This window comes from Panthera onca, unplaced genomic scaffold (assembly GCF_046562875.1).
Source record: "Panthera onca isolate mPanOnc1 unplaced genomic scaffold, mPanOnc1 haplotype 2 h2.h2tg000219l_path, whole genome shotgun sequence".
NCBI lineage: Eukaryota > Metazoa > Chordata > Mammalia > Carnivora > Felidae > Panthera > Panthera onca.
The window spans coordinates 12,745-29,212 of record NW_027675844.1 but is presented as its reverse complement, the minus strand read 5'-3'; the positions used below and the strand labels follow the sequence as shown (position 1 = coordinate 29,212).

Here is a 16,468-nt window from a genome sequence, read left to right as displayed (position 1 = left end):
TATGGTCTGAATCGGCTTCGAAATAAACCTATTGGCCATCATTCCCATCCTCATAAAAAAATATAACCCACGAACCACAGAAGCAGCCACAAAATACTTCCTAACACAAGCAACCGCTTCAATACTCCTAATAATAGGAATCATCATCAACCTACTGCACTCAGGACAATGAACTGTATCAAAAGATCTCAACCCCATAGCATCTACTGTAATAACAACCGCCCTAGCAATAAAACTAGGACTAGCCCCATTCCACTTCTGAGTGCCCGAAGTCACACAGGGAATCTCCATATCCTCAGGCTTAGTCCTACTCACATGACAAAAAATCGCCCCACTATCAATCCTATACCAAATCTCACCCACCATTAACCCCAACCTACTCTTAACAATAGCCATTATATCAGTTATAGTCGGAGGCTGAGGAGGACTTAACCAAACCCAGCTACGAAAAATCATAGCATACTCCTCAATTGCCCACATAGGCTGGATAGCAGCCATCATAATATATAGCCCCACAATAATAATTTTAAACCTGACCATCTACATTATTATAACACTAACCACCTTCATACTATTCATATATAACTCCACCACAACAACATCATCCCTATCACAGACATGAAATAAAGCACCTCTAATCACTTCATTTATCCTAGTACTAATAATATCTCTAGGCGGCCTCCCTCCACTCTCCGGCTTCATCCCAAAATGGATAATCATTCAAGAACTAACTAAAAACGAAATAATTATAATACCCACACTGCTGGCTATAACCGCCCTACTTAACCTGTACTTCTATATACGACTAACATATGCTACTACACTAACTATATTTCCCTCAAACAACTGCATAAAGATAAAATGACGATTCGAATGCACAAAAAAAATAATCTTCTTACCCCCCTTAATTGTAATATCTACCATACTGCTACCACTCGCACCAATACTATCCATCCTAGATTAGAAGTTTAGGTTAAATTAGACCAAGAGCCTTCAAAGCTCTAAGTAAGCCCTAGCAGACTTAACTTCTGCATACCAACTAACCCTTAAGGACTGCAAGAGTCTATCTCACATCAATTGATTGCAAATCAAACACTTTAATTAAGCTAAGCCCTTACTAGATTGGTGGGCCCCAACCCCACGAAATTTTAGTTAACAGCTAAATACCCTAATCAACTGGCTTCAATCTACTTCTCCCGCCGTCTGGAAAAAAAAGGCGGGAGAAGCCCCGGCAGCCTCAAGCTGCTTCTTTGAATTTGCAATTCAATATGACACTCACTGCAGGACTTGGTAAAAAGAGGACTGAACCTCTGTCTTTAGATTTACAGTCTAATGCTTACTCAGCCATTTTACCTATGTTCATAAACCGCTGACTATTTTCAACCAATCACAAAGATATTGGAACTCTCTACCTTCTATTTGGCGCCTGGGCTGGTATGGTGGGGACTGCTCTCAGTCTCTTAATCCGAGCTGAGCTAGGTCAACCTGGCACACTATTAGGGGACGACCAGATTTATAATGTAGTCGTCACCGCCCATGCTTTTGTAATAATCTTCTTCATAGTGATGCCTATCATGATTGGAGGATTCGGAAACTGATTAGTCCCATTAATGATTGGGGCTCCCGACATAGCATTCCCTCGAATGAATAATATGAGCTTCTGACTCCTCCCTCCATCTTTCCTACTTTTGCTCGCATCATCTATGGTAGAGGCTGGAGCAGGGACTGGGTGGACAGTATACCCACCTCTAGCCGGTAACCTAGCTCATGCAGGAGCATCCGTAGATCTAACTATTTTTTCACTGCACCTGGCAGGTGTCTCCTCAATCTTAGGTGCTATTAATTTTATTACTACTATTATCAATATAAAACCCCCTGCTATATCCCAATATCAAACACCCCTGTTTGTCTGATCGGTTTTAATCACTGCTGTATTACTACTTCTATCACTGCCAGTTTTAGCAGCAGGCATCACTATACTACTGACAGATCGAAATCTAAACACCACATTTTTTGACCCCGCCGGAGGAGGGGATCCTATCTTATATCAACACCTATTCTGATTTTTCGGTCACCCAGAAGTCTACATTTTAATTTTACCCGGGTTTGGAATAATTTCACATATTGTCACCTATTACTCAGGTAAAAAGGAACCTTTTGGCTATATGGGAATGGTTTGAGCTATAATATCAATTGGCTTTCTGGGCTTTATTGTATGAGCCCATCACATGTTCACTGTAGGGATAGACGTGGACACACGAGCATACTTTACATCAGCTACTATAATTATTGCTATTCCCACTGGGGTAAAAGTATTTAGCTGACTGGCTACTCTTCATGGGGGTAATATCAAATGGTCCCCCGCCATGCTATGAGCCCTGGGATTCATTTTCCTATTTACCGTAGGGGGCTTAACAGGAATTGTACTGGCAAATTCCTCATTAGATATTGTCCTTCACGACACATACTACGTAGTAGCCCACTTCCACTACGTATTGTCAATAGGAGCAGTATTTGCTATCATAGGGGGTTTCGTTCATTGATTCCCCCTATTCTCAGGATACACTCTTGATGACACTTGGGCAAAAATTCATTTTACGATTATGTTTGTAGGCGTCAATATAACGTTTTTCCCTCAGCATTTTCTAGGCCTGTCCGGAATGCCCCGACGTTATTCTGACTATCCAGACGCATACACAACTTGAAACACAGTCTCATCAATAGGCTCTTTTATTTCACTAACAGCAGTAATACTAATAGTTTTTATAGTGTGAGAAGCTTTTGCATCAAAGCGAGAAGTGGCTACAGTGGAACTAACCACAACTAACCTTGAATGGCTACATGGATGCCCTCCTCCGTATCACACATTTGAAGAGCCAACCTATGTGCTGCTAAAATAAGAAAGGAAGGAATCGAACCCCCTCAGACTGGTTTCAAGCCAATACCATAACCACTATGTCTTTCTCAATCAAGAAGTATTAGTAAAACAATTACATAACTTTGTCAAGGTTAAATTATAGGTTTAAGCCCTATGTACTTCCATGGCATACCCCTTTCAACTAGGTCTCCAAGACGCTACATCTCCCATTATAGAAGAACTCTTACACTTCCATGATCACACACTAATAATTGTATTCCTAATCAGCTCCCTAGTTCTATATATCATCTCACTAATACTGACAACCAAACTCACGCACACAAGCACAATAGATGCCCAAGAAGTAGAAACCGTCTGAACTATCCTACCGGCTATTATCTTAATTCTCATTGCCCTGCCCTCCCTGCGAATTCTCTATATAATAGATGAGATTAATGACCCCTCTCTTACTGTAAAGACCATAGGACATCAATGATATTGAAGCTATGAATACACTGACTATGAAGACCTAAGCTTTGACTCCTACATGATCCCCACTCAAGAGCTAAAACCCGGAGAACTACGACTATTAGAAGTTGATAACCGAGCAGTGCTGCCAATAGAGATGACCATTCGCATGTTAATCTCATCAGAAGACGTATTACACTCATGAGCCGTCCCATCCCTGGGCCTAAAAACTGACGCCATTCCAGGCCGACTAAACCAAACAACCCTAATGGGCACACGACCTGGACTATATTATGGTCAATGCTCAGAAATCTGTGGCTCAAACCATAGTTTTATACCCATTGTCCTTGAATTAGTCCCACTATCGTACTTTGAAAAATGATCCGCGTCTGTACTGTAAATTCATTAAGAAGCTAAACTAGCGTTAACCTTTTAAGTTAAAAACTGGGAGTTTAAATCTCCCCTTAATGACATGCCACAGTTAGATACATCAACCTGATTTATTACTATTGTTTCAATAATTATAACACTATTTATTATATTTCAACTAAAAATCTCAAAACACCTGTATCCATCAAGCCCAGAGCCCAAATCTATAGCTGCACTAAAACAACTTAATCCTTGAGAAAAAAAATGAACGAAAATCTATTCACCTCTTTCACTACCCCAACAATAATAGGACTGCCCATTGTCATACTAATTATTATATTCCCCAGTATTCTATTCCCCTCGCCCAGTCGACTAATTAACAATCGTCTAATCTCACTCCAACAGTGATTAGTACAATTAACATCAAAACAAATACTAGCCATTCACAACCACAAAGGGCAAACTTGGGCTCTAATACTCATATCTCTCATTCTATTCATTGGATCAACAAACCTGTTGGGCCTACTGCCCCACTCATTTACCCCAACTACCCAATTATCAATAAACTTAGGAATAGCTATTCCCCTATGAGCCGGCACCGTAATTACTGGGTTTCGCCACAAAACTAAAGCATCCCTAGCCCACTTTCTACCACAAGGGACACCGATCCCCCTGATCCCCATGCTTGTAGTTATTGAAACTATTAGCCTTTTCATCCAACCCGTGGCTCTGGCCGTACGACTTACAGCCAACATTACTGCGGGCCACTTATTAATGCACTTAATCGGAGGAGCTGCTCTGGCCCTAATAAACATTAGTACCTCTATTGCTCTAATTACCTTTATTATCCTTATCCTACTGACAGTCCTTGAATTCGCTGTAGCCCTAATCCAAGCTTATGTCTTTACCCTACTTGTAAGCCTGTATTTACATGACAACACTTAATGACCCATCAAACCCACGCATATCACATAGTTAACCCCAGTCCATGGCCACTTACGGGAGCCCTTTCGGCCCTACTGATAACTTCAGGCCTGGCTATATGATTCCACTATAACTCAACACTGCTACTAACTCTAGGAATAACCACCAATCTGCTGACTATATATCAATGGTGACGTGATATTATCCGGGAAAGCACATTTCAAGGTCACCACACACCCATCGTTCAAAAGGGTCTCCGCTACGGAATAATTCTTTTTATCATCTCGGAAGTATTCTTCTTCGCAGGCTTTTTCTGGGCCTTCTATCACTCGAGTCTGGCCCCAACTCCCGAATTAGGAGGATGCTGGCCACCAACAGGTATTATTCCCCTAAACCCCCTAGAAGTTCCACTACTCAACACCTCCGTACTTTTAGCTTCCGGAGTGTCAATCACTTGAGCTCACCATAGTTTAATGGAAGGGAGTCGAAAACACATACTCCAGGCACTATTTATTACAATCTCCCTGGGAGTCTACTTCACTCTCCTCCAAGCCTCCGAATATTACGAAACACCGTTTACAATCTCAGATGGAGTCTACGGATCCACCTTCTTCATAGCTACAGGATTCCACGGATTACACGTAATTATCGGCTCTACTTTCCTAATTGTATGCTTCTTGCGCCAACTAAAATATCACTTCACATCGAGCCACCACTTTGGATTTGAAGCCGCTGCCTGATATTGGCACTTCGTAGACGTGGTTTGACTGTTCCTATACGTTTCTATTTATTGATGAGGATCCTATTCCCTTAGTATTAACAAGTACAGTTGACTTCCAATCAACCAGTTTCGGTATAGTCCGAAGGGGAATAATAAACGTAATACTCGCCCTGCTCACTAATACACTTCTATCCATGCTACTCGTATTTATTGCATTCTGACTACCCCAACTAAATACCTATGCAGAAAAAGCAAGTCCCTACGAATGTGGATTTGACCCCATAGGATCCGCCCGCCTGCCCTTTTCTATGAAATTTTTCTTAGTAGCCATTACATTCTTGCTATTTGACCTAGAAATTGCACTACTACTTCCCCTTCCTTGAGCCTCACAAACAAATAAACTATCAACCATACTTATCATAGCTCTCCTACTAATCTCTCTATTAGCCGCAAGCCTGGCCTACGAATGAACCCAAAAAGGACTAGAGTGAACTGAATATGATAATTAGTTTAAACTAAAACAAATGATTTCGACTCATTAGATTGTAGCTCACCCTATAATTATCAAATGTCCATAGTCTATGTTAATATATTCCTGGCCTTCATCATATCACTTATGGGACTATTAATGTATCGGTCCCACTTAATATCCTCCCTCCTATGCCTAGAAGGCATAATATTATCCCTATTTGTTATGATAACCATGGCAATTCTAAATAATCATTTTACACTAGCTAGCATGACTCCTATTATCCTGCTAGTATTTGCAGCCTGCGAGGCGGCACTGGGCTTATCCCTACTAGTAATGGTCTCAAATACATATGGTACCGACTATGTACAAAACCTAAATCTCCTACAATGCTAAAAATTATTATCCCCACTATTATACTCATACCAATAACATGACTATCAAAGCCCAATATAATCTGAATTAACTCGACTACCTACAGTCTCCTGATCAGCCTTATTAGCCTCTCCTATTTAAACCAACTAGGCGATAACAGCCTAAACCTCTCATTACTATTCTTCTCAGACTCACTCTCCGCACCTCTACTAGTACTAACAACATGACTCCTGCCACTAATGCTTATGGCTAGTCAATCACACCTGTCAAAAGAGACCTTGGCCCGAAAAAAACTATATATCACAACACTTATCGTTTTGCAACTTCTTTTAATCATAACATTTACCGCTACAGAACTAATTATATTTTACATTCTATTTGAAGCCACACTAATCCCCACCCTTATCATTATTACTCGGTGGGGTAACCAGACGGAGCGACTAAACGCCGGCCTATATTTTTTATTCTACACCCTGCTGGGCTCACTGCCCCTCCTGGTCGCACTACTATATATTCAAAACACAACAGGGACTTTAAATTTCCTAATCATTCAGTACTGAGCCAAACCGATCTCAGCCACCTGATCTAATATCCTTCTCTGACTAGCATGCATAATAGCATTCATAGTAAAAATACCCCTATACGGACTCCACCTGTGACTGCCAAAAGCACATGTTGAAGCCCCCATTGCCGGCTCAATGGTACTTGCTGCCGTACTATTAAAACTAGGGGGATATGGAATGATGCGTATTACAATTCTACTTAACCCCACAACAAACCAAATAGCATACCCCTTCATAATGTTGTCCCTATGAGGAATAGTTATAACAAGTTCTATCTGTCTACGCCAGACAGACCTAAAGTCCTTAATCGCATACTCATCAGTAAGCCACATAGCCCTAGTAATTGTAGCTGTGCTAATCCAAACACCCTGAAGTTACACAGGAGCTACAGCCCTTATAATCGCCCACGGACTAACTTCCTCAATATTATTTTGCCTTGCAAACTCAAACTACGAACGAGTCCACAGCCGAACAATAATCCTAGCACGAGGCCTACAAACCATCCTTCCTCTAATAGCTGCCTGATGACTACTAGCCAGTCTCGCGAACCTAGCTCTGCCTCCTACCATCAACCTAATTGGGGAACTATTTGTAGTAGTAGCCTCCTTCTCATGATCTAACTTAACTATCACTCTCATAGGCACAAATATTATCATCACAGCCTTATATACCCTCTATATACTTATCACAACCCAACGAGGTAAGTACCCACATCATATTAAAAACATTAACCCATCATTTACACGAGAAAACGCCCTAATAGCCCTTCACTTGCTCCCACTCCTCCTCTTATCCCTCAACCCCAAAATCGTACTGGGTCCTATTTATTGTAAATATAGTTTAACAAAAACATTAGATTGTGGATCTAACAATAGAAGTGCAAATCTTCCTATTTACCGAAAAAGTATGCGAGAACTGCTAATTCATGCCCCCACGTATAAAAGCGTGGCTTTTTCAACTTTTATAGGATAGAAGTAATCCATTGGCCTTAGGAGCCAAAAAATTGGTGCAACTCCAAATAAAAGTAATAAACCTATTTACCTCTTTTATACTCACTGCAATATTCATTCTACTCCTACCCATCATTACATCCAACACTCAACTATACAAAAACAACCTGTACCCTCACTATGTAAAAACTACAATCTCTTATGCCTTTACCATCAGCATAATTCCGGCTATAGTATTTATTTCTTCCGGACAGGAAACAATTATCTCAAACTGACACTGATTATCAATCCAAACCCTTAAATTGTCACTAAGTTTTAAACTAGACTATTTCTCAATCATCTTCATCCCTGTAGCACTTTTCGTTACATGATCAATTATAGAGTTCTCAATATGATACATACACACAGACCCCTATATTAACCGATTCTTCAAGTATCTCCTCATATTTCTAATCACCATAATAATCCTAGTAACTGCCAATAACCTATTCCAACTGTTTATTGGCTGAGAGGGGGTAGGAATCATATCCTTCCTGCTAATCGGATGGTGATATGGTCGAGCAGACGCAAACACTGCTGCCCTGCAGGCAATTCTCTACAACCGCATCGGAGACGTGGGGTTTATCACAGCCATAGCATGATTTCTCACCAATATAAATGCATGAGACTTTCAACAAATCTTTATCACCCAGCATGAAAACCTAAATATCCCACTACTAGGGCTTCTCTTAGCAGCCACGGGTAAGTCTGCCCAATTTGGCCTACACCCATGACTACCATCAGCCATAGAGGGTCCAACCCCCGTTTCTGCCCTACTCCACTCAAGTACAATAGTTGTAGCCGGAGTCTTTCTATTAATCCGCTTCTACCCGCTCATAGAACAAAATAAAACCACACAAACCCTTACCCTATGCCTAGGAGCCATCACAACCTTATTCACAGCCATCTGTGCCCTCACACAAAATGACATTAAAAAAATCGTTGCCTTCTCAACTTCAAGCCAATTAGGCCTAATAATCGTTACCATCGGAATCAACCAACCCTACCTTGCATTCCTGCACATCTGTACGCACGCATTTTTCAAAGCAATATTATTCATGTGCTCTGGATCAATTATCCACAGCTTAAATGATGAACAAGACATTCGAAAAATAGGCGGACTATACAAGCCAATACCCTTCACCACCACCTCCCTCATCATCGGAAGTCTCGCATTAACAGGCATACCTTTTCTAACAGGCTTTTACTCCAAGGACCTAATCATCGAGACAGCCAACACGTCGTATACCAACGCCTGAGCCCTATTGGTCACTCTCATCGCTACATCTCTCACAGCCGCCTACAGTACTCGAATCATATTCTTCGCACTCCTAGGACAACCCCGATTTAACTCCCTAAGTCCAATCAATGAAAATAACCCCCACCTTATCAACTCCATCAAACGTCTCTTAATTGGAAGCATTTTTGCAGGATACCTGATCTCCCACAACATTCCCCCGACAACCATCCCACAAATAACTATACCCCACTATCTAAAGCTGACCGCCCTTGCTGCAACCATTACAGGCTTCATCCTAGCATTAGAACTTAACCTCGCGGCTAAAAACTTAAAATTTAAACATCCCTCAGACCTCTTTAAGTTTTCCAACCTCCTAGGGTACTTTCCAATCGTAATACACCGCCTCCCATCAACAATAAGCTTAACTATAAGCCAAAAATCCGCATCGATACTATTAGATATAATCTGGCTAGAAAATGTATTACCAAAATCCATCTCCCACTTCCAAATAAAAATATCAACCATCGTATCTAATCAGAAAGGACTAGTTAAGCTTTACTTCTTATCCTTCATAATCACCTTAGCCCTTAGCTTACTCCTACTTAGTTTCCACGAGTAACCTCTATAATCACCAACACACCAATAAGCAAGGACCAACCAGTAACAACCACCAACCATGTTCCATAACTATACAGTGCTGCAATCCCCATGGCCTCCTCACTAAAAAACCCCGAATCACCCGTATCATAAATCACTCAATCACCTGCACCATTAAACTTAAACACAACCTCGACTTCATCTTCTTTTAAAATATAGCAAGCAGTTAACAACTCCGCTAGCACCCCTGTAATAAATGCACCCAATACAGCCTTATTAGACGTCCATGCCTCAGGGTAAGGCTCAGTAGCCATAGCTGTAGTATACCCAAACACCACAAGCATACCCCCCAAATAAATTAAAAAAACCATTAAACCTAAAAATGATCCCCCAAAATTCAATACAATACCACAACCAATACCACCAGCCACAATCAAACCAAACCCACCATAAATAGGAGAAGGCTTTGAAGAAAAACTCACAAAGCTCACCACAAAGATTGTACTTAAAATAAATACAATGTATGTTATCATAATTCTTACATGGAATCTAACCATGACTAATGATATGAAAAACCATCGTTGTATTTCAACTATAAGAACTTAATGACCAACATTCGAAAATCTCACCCCCTTATCAAGATCATCAACCACTCATTCATTGATCTTCCTGCTCCATCCAATATCTCAGCATGATGGAACTTTGGTTCCCTACTAGGAGTGTGTTTAATCCTACAAATTCTTACTGGTCTCTTCCTAGCCATACACTACACGTCAGATACAATAACCGCTTTCTCATCAGTCACCCATATCTGCCGCGACGTAAATTACGGCTGAATCATCCGATATTTACACGCCAATGGAGCCTCCATATTCTTTATCTGCCTATACATACACGTAGGACGAGGAATATACTACGGCTCCTACACTTTCTCAGAAACATGAAATATTGGAATCGTACTATTATTCACAGTCATAGCTACAGCTTTCATAGGATATGTCCTACCATGGGGCCAAATATCCTTTTGAGGGGCAACCGTAATCACCAACCTCCTATCGGCAATCCCATATATTGGAACCAATCTAGTAGAGTGGATCTGAGGAGGCTTCTCAGTAGACAAAGCCACCCTAACACGATTCTTTGCCTTCCACTTCATCCTTCCATTCATCATCTCAGCCCTAGCAGCAGTCCATCTCCTATTCCTTCATGAGACAGGATCCAATAACCCCTCAGGAGTGGTATCCGACTCAGACAAAATCCCATTTCACCCATACTACACAATCAAAGATATCCTGGGCCTCCTAGTACTAATCCTAATACTCATGCTACTCGTCCTATTCTCACCAGACCTATTAGGAGACCCCGATAACTATACCCCCGCCAACCCTCTAAACACCCCTCCCCACATCAAGCCCGAATGATATTTCCTATTTGCATACGCAATCCTCCGATCTATTCCCAATAAGCTAGGAGGAGTTTTAGCCCTAGTTCTATCTATCTTAACCTTAGCTATCATCCCCGCTCTCCACACTTCTAAACAACGAGGAATAATGTTTCGACCACTAAGCCAATGCTTATTCTGATTACTAGTAGCGGACCTTCTGACCCTAACATGAATTGGCGGCCAACCTGTAGAACACCCCTTCATCACCATCGGCCAACTGGCCTCCATCCTATACTTCTCTATCCTTCTAATCCTAATACCTATCTCAGGCATTATTGAAAATCGCCTCCTTAAATGAAGAGTCTTTGTAGTATATACAATACCTTGGTCTTGTAAACCAAAAAAGGAGAATATGCACCCTCCCTAAGACTTCAAGGAAGAAGCAACAGCCCCACCATCAGCACCCAAAGCTGAAATTCTTTCTTAAACTATTCCTTGCTAATACCAAAAAGCAACCCCATAACTTCCATAATTCATATATTGCATATACTCATACTGTGCTTGCCCAGTATGTCCTCATCTTTCCGCAATAAAGCAAGTGAAAACTCTCAATTCTTACAATACAAACTCGCAAGTAAGATAACCAACTGACCTTTTCCTCATGCATATCATGCACCAACCACTCGCCCCATGAATATTAAGCATGTACAGTAGTTTATATATATTACATAAGACATACTATGTATATCGTGCATTAACTGCTTGTCCCCATGAATATTAAGCATGTACAGTAGTTTATATATATTACATAAGACATACTATGTATATCGTGCATTAACTGCTTGTCCCCATGAATATTAAGCATGTACAGTAGTTTATATATATTACATAAGACATACTATGTATATCGTGCATTAACTGCTTGTCCCCATGAATATTAAGCATGTACAGTAGTTTATATATATTACATAAGACATAATAGTGCTTAATCGTGCATATTCATGATTTCCAACAGTCTCTTATGGACCTCAACTGTCCGAAAGAGCTTAATCACCTGGCCTCGAGAAACCAGCAACCCTTGCTTGAGCGTGTACCTCTTCTCGCTCCGGGCCCATTTCAACGTGGGGGTGTCTATAATGGAACTATACCTGGCATCTGGTTCTTACTTCAGGGCCATGACGTTCTTAAATCCAATCCTTCAACTCTCTCAAATGGGACATCTCGATGGGTTAATGACTAATCAGCCCATGATCACACATAACTGTGGTGTCATGCATTTGGTATTTTTAATTTTTAGGGGGTCGAACTTGCTATGACTCAGCTATGACCTAAAGGTCCTGACTCAGTCAAATATAATGTAGCTGGGCTTATTCTCTATGCGGGGGTTCCACACGTACAACAAGCAAGGTGTTATTCAGTCAATGGTCGCAGGACATATACTTAAATCCCTATTGTTCCACAGGACACGGCATGCGCGCACCCACGTATACGCGTACACGTACACACGTACACACGTATACACGTACACGTACACACGTACACACGTATACACGTACACGTACACACGTACACACGTATACACGTATACACGTACACGTACACACGTATACACGTACACACGTACACACGTATACACGTACACGTACACACGTACACACGTATACACGTACACGTACACACGTATACACGTATACACGTACACGTACACACGTATACACGTATACACGTATACACGTATACGCGTACACGTACACACGTACACACGTACACACGTACACACGTACACACGTACACACGTACACACGTACACACGTACACACGTACACACGTACACACGTACACACGTACACACGTACACACGTACACACGTACACACGTACACACGTACACACGTATACACGTATACACGTATACACGTATACACGTATACACGTATACACATGCAAACTTTTTTGATTTTAGTAAATAATTAGCTTAAACAAACCCCCCTTACCCCCCGTTAACCCTATTTGTTACAATACGTGTTTATTTCTGTCTTGCCAAACCCCAAAAACAAGACTAAACCGTATCTAAGCATAGAGCTTAAGAGTTAACGTTTACAAACTTTACCAACCCCATTATTACCAATTATTAATACTAAATCATAACTTTGTTCGCAGTATCTATAGATACGCCAACCCGATCTCTAACTCGTCCCTATTGAACAATATTTACACACCCAACAATCCTATATCTTGGTTCATGTAGCTTAAAAACACAAAGCAAGGCACTGAAAATGCCTGGATGAGTCGCCAGACTCCATAAACATAGAGGTTTGGTCCTAGCCTTTCCATTAGTTATTAATAAAATTACACATGCAAGCCTCCGCATCCCGGTGAAAATGCCCTCTAAGTCACCCAGTGATTCAAAGGAGCTGGTATCAAGCACACAACCATTGTAGCTCATAACACCTTGCTCAGCCACACCCCCACGGGATACAGCAGTGATAAAAATTAAGCTATGAATGAAAGTTCGACTAAGTTATATTAAATTAGGGTTGGTAAATTTCGTGCCAGCCACCGCGGTCATACGATTAACCCAAACCAATGGACCTACGGCGTAAAGCGTGTTACAGAAGAGAAGCATACTAAAGTTAAACCTTAACTAGGCTGTAAAAAGCTGCAGTTAACATAAAAATACAGCACGAAAGTAACTTTAATATTTCCGACCACACGATAGCTAAGATCCAAACTGGGATTAGATACCCCACTATGCTTAGCCCTAAACCTAGATAGTTAGCTCAAACAAAACTATCCGCCAGAGAACTACTAGCAACAGCTTAAAACTCAAAGGACTTGGCGGTGCTTTATATCCCTCTAGAGGAGCCTGTTCTATAATCGATAAACCCCGATAAACCTCACCATCTCTTGCTAATTCAGCCTATATACCGCCATCTTCAGCAAACCCTAAAAAGGAAGAAAAGTAAGCACAAGTATCTTGACACAAAAAAGTTAGGTCAAGGTGTAGCCCATGAGATGGGAAGCAATGGGCTACATTTTCTACAACTAGAACATCCACGAAAATCCTTATGAAATTAAGAATTCAAGGAGGATTTAGTAGTAAATTTGAGAATAGAGAGCTCAATTGAATTGGGCCATGAAGCACGCACACACCGCCCGTCACCCTCCTCAAGTGGTCAAACCCTGAAGAAACCTATTCAAACCATTACATCCACAAGAGGAGACAAGTCGTAACAAGGTAAGCATACTGGAAAGTGTGCTTGGATGACAAGATGTAGCTTAAACAAAGCATCTGGCTTACACCCAGAAGATTTCATATTAAACTGACCATCTTGAGCCAAAGCTAGCCCAATCATCTACAAACGCAATTAACATCAGAAAGTAAAATAAAACATTTAGTTGCCCCATAAAAGTATAGGAGATAGAAATTTAACTTGGCGCTATAGAGAAAGTACCGCAAGGGAAAGATGAAAGAAAAAACTAAAAGCACTATACAGCAAAGATTACCCCTTGTACCTTTTGCATAATGAATTAGCTAGAATAACCTAACAAAGAGAACTTCAGCTAGGCCCCCCGAAACCAGACGAGCTACCCATGAACAATCTATTACAGGATGAACTCATCTATGTCGCAAAATAGTGAGAAGATTTGTGGGTAGAGGTGAAAAGCCTAACGAGCCTGGTGATAGCTGGTTGCCCAGAACAGAATCTTAGTTCAACTTTAAACTTACCTCAAAACCCTGAAATTCCAATGTAAGTTTAAAATATAGTCTAAAAAGGTACAGCTTTTTAGAATTAGGATACAGCCTTAATTAGAGAGTAAGCATAAACACAAACCATAGTTGGCCTAAAAGCAGCCACCAATTAAGAAAGCGTTCAAGCTCAACAATCAGAACATCTCAATGTCAAAAAACGCAACCAACTCCTAATTTAAAACTGGGCTAATCTATTTAATAATAGAAGCAATAATGCTAATATGAGTAACAAGAAATATTTCTCCCGTGCATAAGCTTATATCAGAACGGATAACCACTGATAGTTAACAACAAGATAAATACAACCTAACTACAAGCAAACATATCAAGCTAATTGTTAACCCAACACAGGCATGCAACTCAAGGAAAGATTAAAAGAAGTAAAAGGAACTCGGCAAACACAAGCCCCGCCTGTTTACCAAAAACATCACCTCTAGCATTTCCAGTATTAGAGGCACTGCCTGCCCAGTGACATCAGTTAAACGGCCGCGGTATCCTGACCGTGCAAAGGTAGCATAATCATTTGTTCCTTAAATAGGGACTTGTATGAATGGCCACACGAGGGCTTTACTGTCTCTTACTTCCAATCCGTGAAATTGACCTTCCCGTGAAGAGGCGGGAATATGACAATAAGACGAGAAGACCCTATGGAGCTTTAATTAACCGACCCAAAGAGATCTTGATAATCAACCGACAGGGATAACATACCTCTACCATGGGCCGACAATTTAGGTTGGGGTGACCTCGGAGAATAAAACAACCTCCGAGTGATTTAAATCTAGACTAACTAGTCGAAAGTACTACATCACTTATTGATCCAAAAACTTGATCAACGGAACAAGTTACCCTAGGGATAACAGCGCAATCCTATTTTAGAGTCCATATCGACAATAGGGTTTACGACCTCGATGTTGGATCAGGACATCCCGATGGTGCAGCAGCTATCAAAGGTTCGTTTGTTCAACGATTAAAGTCCTACGTGATCTGAGTTCAGACCGGAGTAATCCAGGTCGGTTTCTATCTATTAAATAATTTCTCCCAGTACGAAAGGACAAGAGAAATAGGGCCCACTTTGCTAAAGCGCCTTTAACCAAATAGATGATATAATCTCAATCTAGACAGTTTATCCAAACATATCACCCGTAGAGCTCGGGTTTGTTAGGGTGGCAGAGCCCGGCAATTGCATAAAACTTAAGCTTTTATCATCAGAGGTTCAACTCCTCTCCCTAACAACATGTTCATAGTCAACATCCTCTCACTAACTATCCCTATTCTCCTCGCCGTAGCCTTCCTAACCCTAGTTGAACGTAAAGTACTGGGTTACATACAACTCCGCAAAGGACCAAACGTCGTAGGACCATACGGCCTACTCCAACCCATTGCAGACGCCATGAAACTCTTCACTAAAGAGCCCCTCCGACCCCTCACATCTTCCACATTCATATTCATTATAGCACCCATCCTAGCCCTTACACTAGCCCTAACTATATGAATCCCGCTGCCCATACCATACCCACTCATTAACATAAACCTAGGAGTACTATTTATACTAGCCATATCCAGCCTGGCCGTCTACTCCATTCTATGATCCGGATGGGCCTCAAACTCAAAATACGCCCTAATTGGAGCCCTACGAGCTGTAGCCCAAACAATCTCATATGAAGTCACACTAGCCATCATCCTCTTATCAGTACTACTAATAAACGGATCCTTCACATTAGCCACACTAATTACCACTCAAGAATTTATCTGACTTGTT

At 41.1% G+C, this 16,468-nt stretch overlaps 1 pseudogene; it reads left to right on the top strand.

Annotated features, from left to right (window-relative positions):
• Positions 1-13,263: 13,263 nt before the first annotated feature.
• On the top strand, positions 13,264-14,226 carry LOC144615590 (18S ribosomal RNA; annotated as a pseudogene).
• Positions 14,227-16,468: the final 2,242 nt, after the last annotated feature.